Raw genomic sequence first — 6,000 nt, 5'->3', positions numbered from 1 at the left:
CCTTCCACTCGCCACGACGCACGTTATAAAAGGTTACTAAAAGAAACCACTACAGAAGTAAGTGTGCAATATTTAATTATATAGACGATGAGAACTGTATTCGTTCCTGTAAACAACTTAATATGCATGTGAGGTAACGATGTATATGTATGCGTGGCTATAACTCGCTAGATTGTATGTTAGTGTACATATTGCTATTATTTCCGTGCAAGGGTTATCCTTGTTGTTATTAATACATGTTATATGCTGGCTTGATGCAAGGTGATGCAAGGACAATAGAATAGAATAGAATAGTGTAAGGTTGAAAATAATCAAAGATATTTCATATTTGAAATGAACAAAGACATTTGCTTTACTGTTGTCAACCCCCATCTTAACCTCATCAGAAGGGCCATTTGGAAGAGATTACACCTTTACAGTGGGGAAAGCTTGGTCTGATTGGTTAGTTTGAACATCTCACGTTTTGGTCTGATTGGTTAGTTTGAATGGGTCATGTTTAAGTTTGGTCACATTAGGGAAAAGGATAAAAGATCACAACGGTAGCTCTTTCTCTTTTAATGCTCTGGCTTTCTTTTCTTAGGGCCTTCTCTTTGGCTCTCCTCTTCTTCTCTTTGTCTGTTTCTTTCTCTCTCTCCCTCTCTCTTTCTATCCCTCAGGTAACATTGTATTCATGCTGTGTATGATTAATGGTATAAGGTTATCATCTCATACATCCATTTTGAAACTATTTTAAGTGTAACCACTACCAGATAGTCATTACATTTTTACATTTTGATCTATTCTGACTCAAATGTGTGACTAATTATTAAATATAAATGACCAAACAACCAATTGGCATTTTAACCTAAATTCAAGTTTATGATAAAATAGAGTCAGATAAAGATGAATTAGAAATAATCCCTTCTACTCAGATGAAAACACAGAACGCGCAGCGACCTTCAAACCGCTATCGTTACCATCATTGGAACGAATTTAGTGGTCTTACAATAGAATAATGTGTGAATGCAAGTATACATTACCGTGTGCTATGTAGGTTATGTACACAATACAATGCATACTAAACACAATGTGCAATATGTTGTGAATAATACAGTGCATTATACAAAACAACTTGCAGTATACATTACAAAACCTGCATTCCATTGTCTTTCTTTCTTTAAAACATTGTATTGCTTTAAAAATAACATGTTAAGCCAAATTAAATCAAGAAATAAAACAAAAACAAAAGGTCAGAACTGGTATTAACCTTGACATTTCTGCCCCCCTCACTTTTGAAATAACGGCTACTAGTAGTGGGAAGTTCGGATCATTTTACTGACTCGGGTCTTTGAATCTCGTTCAGCAAAATTAACAAATCTTTTTTCAAGTCATTTCATTCATTTCAGCAGAATCTAATTAAAACGTTACATGCTACATTTTTCAACACATTTAGTAGTTTTGGAATAAAAAAATAAACTATAAGCTAATGCAGCCATGGCCAAACTTTGAGAAATAAATTATGAATTCAATAATTATTCCCCCTTTTCTAATGGTAAAGAGGACAGACAATTAACACACACGCCTTCAGGTTCACTCTCTCTTTCAGCTGAAGGATGTATGAAAAAAAGACACATCAAGTACTGTCCTCCATTACAGAAACTGCAATTCATCTAATACAGGTCACACACATGGCTATAAACATACATTCTAGCATCCAAACGAAGTTACAGACATTCAATGTACAAAACAACATTTCTACAGACTCAATCCACCGAAATTATATTTCAAGAAACGTTTTTACAGGGAAAAATCCGCACTCTAGTTTGGCGCGCGGGCGGCAACATCAAACAAACACGTGCGTTCATAAAACTCCGAAAATGCATCAAACTGTACTCAGAAAAGTGAATATATCAACTTGTTTCGGTTTCATGACATTTCTATGATAAACATTGACTTCAAACATCACTTTATACAGTATATTTTACTCTTAATTGAAGAGCACCGTACGGACATACCTGACTCTCTCCAGTCACAGGCTGTTCTGAGAGAGCAGGCGCGACCGGTCCATTATCAATGACGTCACCCACGGAACAAACTCAAAATGTTAATTATAAATAAAAATACACATTTTCCCTATTGCAGAGCAAAATAAAAATTGCATTGAGAATGTTTAAAGTATTTGTTTTGACTTATATAACCGATTTAATTATTGAACAAATAAAAGTTTGCTGGAACAGTTACCATGAAAAACTCCATTCACTACACTGGCATGCAAACTGCTTCTACAAACATTTGTGAAAAAAGGGCTCGCTCTCAGGAGCTCATTCAAGCATGGTACCGTGATAGGTTGCCGCTTGTGCAATCAACCTGGTATCACGGCAAGACGTGAAATAATCATGTTGGTCCACTTTGGAAAACGTGTAGATGTCACAGTTTAACCCCCTCAAATGTGAAACTTACACATTTGCGTTAACATGTCTAGTGGAGAAATACCCAGATGTTGACCTACGCTACACGCAATAGCTGTAAAAATCATAAAAGCCTCTGCCATAACGACCAATTTTGGTTTTCATTAGACCAATACAAATTGAATATTGCTGTATTGACGATCACTGAGCATACAAGTCCAAATTAAAGGTCCCATGGCATGGCATTTTTCTATTATTTTATAATGTTTCCTGAGGTGTACTTATATTGTTAGTATGACTTTTACATCATAAAATGTCATAATTTAGAAATAAAAGGCATTTTGTCTATACTGCTGTTTGCCCTGTGGCTGAATGCCCTGCTTCAAGAGGCGTGTCTGCTGTGAGACTTCAGTAAAAACGCCCACTGTTGTGATTGGCTGACATCTTTGCATTTTAAATGAGCGGAGGGGGCGTGGTTTAACCAGGTCTACGAGGCACGAGCTGCTGCCAGAGAGACGGATGGACCTGAGTTCACTTCACATCAGTTCTCAGCATGTCTGAACTGTTGTAGTTACAGCATATACTTCAGGTTATTAGTCTATTTCTAGTCGGAGGGACTGTCACTCATGTCAGAAAGTTAGTAACTTTAGTAAATTATGGATCAGCGCTGACTGGAGACGCGAACCGTTTAGAACGATTCAGTCCGATTTGGTGAACTGATTCGTTTCACTAAAAAGAACCGGTTCAAAAGAAAGATCGTTCGCGAACCGGACATCACTAATGGACCAGAGATGGAGCTCAGCGATTGCTAACAAAGTTATTTATAGTAACTACTGAGTTATGAGAGCGCTGTCAGTCAGCGCGAGTTTATTGTGTTTGTATCTGAGAGTTCTGAATAAACACGAGTCCCAGTCACACCGAGTCCGTCTTCATCGTTATTACCAACTTTGTAACACATGCAAAGTACCATTACAGCTGTCGAGATGAACGAGTTAAAAGTAAGTGTTGATAATAGCATTATTTTTAAAATAAAATAAAAGCGTCAGTGATGCGCGTTGAGTACACAGCGCAAACAAAGACACAACAGCAGTAATCGAATGTAATCCAGTTTATTGTGGGGCTAGGCTGGCTAGCCCGGATATGCTCACGCTTACCCCCCTTCTGCTTAATCTCACGCCGCGTTTGGTGCCTCCGCTGTGGGCCAGATGCAGTACTGGGGGTCGGGGATGTTGAAGGCCGAGCTTCAGCGTGTGTGAGGTTTATCTCTAAAGATGTTGAGCAGAAACTCATGACTGTATGCACATTTTAGAACCGATAGACGCGACGAGGACGTACAAAAACACTGACTCACAAGATAGAAAACACGAAAACACCGTTCTGTCGGGAGAGAGAGAAGCCGCAGTGTGTGCACGGAAAATAAATAATTAGCTACACATCAGAAATCACTGATCACAGATTAGAAGGAACTGAAAAAAGACTTCTGTTTTCATTTGTACATCCAAACACTGAGAAACTGCCAGCATTCACTCGTTCACAAGCCATGATCTCTCGAGCGTTTGCATGGGTGTGCCAGATTCTCTGGGCGGAGGAAAGGGAGGAAACCGTTCCTGCTTGGACGTCAAACCAGGAGACTTCAGGATTGGCTCGTCTGGCCTGTCATGTTCTCAAAGGCAGAGAAAGACAACCATAACTCGGTTTTACACCGAGCAACATTTCTATCCACTTGGGGACAATATTCAGGCTAGGGGAACTCATATTAATGTTGAAAAACCTCATAAAATGAAAATTTCATGCCATGGGACCTTTAAGAAACGAGACAAACGTGACATATGGCCTACACATTTTTGTATTATTATTTTCAAGGTGAAAACTATTCATTTGCCTTGATCCACGCCAAAAAAAATTGTCACGTTTTAATGACGCTAAAACAATGTATTAAATCGATGTTAAACCATGTTAACCATAACATTTTAATTACTCAACCTAGTTCCGTTGCTTAGCAACTACGAGAAACAACTCCAGTAACTTCAGTGCCAGTGGTTAGTATCTTAGTGCTTACAGATTAGGAGACATTAGTATGTGTTCACTGCATTTGTAATATTATACTTTTAATTCAAAGAAGTAAAATGTTGCAATGTTGGGTAGAATACATTAATAGTGCATACCCTCTCCAAACGTGAGAACTACATGACAGAAAGAAAAACACCCAAAATACCCGGATGCAAGTCATCACGTGACGTCACCATAATTTGCTAAAGTTTAATTTAAAGAAGAAAAGAAAAACACTCAATAACTACTTTACAGGTTTAATACCCTCAAATGTGAAACTTGCATGTTTTTCCAGCTGTGGAGATTCCTGGGAAAAAAACCTGTTAATACCCGTTAATGATGACATTAAAAACTCCCGCTTGCAGCCAAGTCCTATTCTTCAGACTTAATCAAGCGGGTAAGACATGACAACAATCTGTTCAACAATGTAATTATATAAGAGCTATTGCCATTTGCCTTGTTTAATCTTTTTATGTTGTTCATTGGTCACTCAGTCAATGTCTTATTTTTCCAATAGAGTTTTAGCAATTAGCTATTGAGATGGCTGAGCAGGACATCAGTGCAGCAGAGGATGTTATGCTCTATGCAGACCTGCTTTGGGCTCAAATGAAACTGAGTATCTTTAGTTATACAGCAGTCTGCTCATTTTGCAAATAAATGGGATTCATACAGTGAGTAAAAATGGGAGAAAACACACTGCTGTTATGTTGGTTGTCATGCAAGGACAAGCAAGATGAGAAAAGAACATTCTCTAACCGCAAGAGTAAATTTCAGTGGAGTGTGAAGGGTGTCCACTGCTGAAAAGAAAGAGCAGAAGCGGAAAAATGCGTAAGCGTTCTTCAGCTACAGGTGTGACGTGATTTCGTTATCAAAAGAGTACTGCCGGATTTTTGTAACCACGCAGGTTGCACATGCGCAATTAATTTTTTGGTAACACTTAACAATAACAGTACATGAATAATCATGTATTAATACATGAATTAATAGTTAATTCAACATGAACTCATGATTAGTGAAGATATGAACTAATCATGAACAAATGAGGAGCTATCATGAACTAAGACAGGAGTCATAAGGATTCATGCATGAATAACAGCAGCATTAATACATGTTAGTACATGTTTGATAATTAATGCATTAATTAACATGTATGGGGAAACTAAATCAAACAGGCTTTCTAAGAATGAATAACAAATATACACTGAAAAATCAAGGTACTGCTCTGATTATTTTGGTCAAATAGTTTGTGTGTGTGTGTCTATGTAGAATTTACTTAACTTCAATCAGAGAGTCCATCTTTAAGCTCTTTTTTCAAAATTGTGTCATTTATTTTTAGTTCGGCTGTTGCCTACAGTGAGACCTGACCGACTGTGCACCTGTGACCCTACAAAATCATGTATTCATCATACCCAGCATGTACACCCAACATGCATGTGGTTTCTGCAGATGGCAACAGAAAACTGTACAGATTTCGACACTCTAAAGGGTAATGCAAGGTGCACACTACACACTACATGGTAGGAGTCAGGAGGGTGCTGGCGCAACTGCAGGGGAAGAGGTGGAA

This window comes from Gobio gobio, assembly GCF_949357685.1.
Source record: "Gobio gobio genome assembly, chromosome: 6".
NCBI lineage: Eukaryota > Metazoa > Chordata > Actinopteri > Cypriniformes > Gobionidae > Gobio > Gobio gobio.
The sequence above is the reverse complement of the archived record's forward strand: the minus strand, read 5'-3'. Positions refer to the sequence as shown.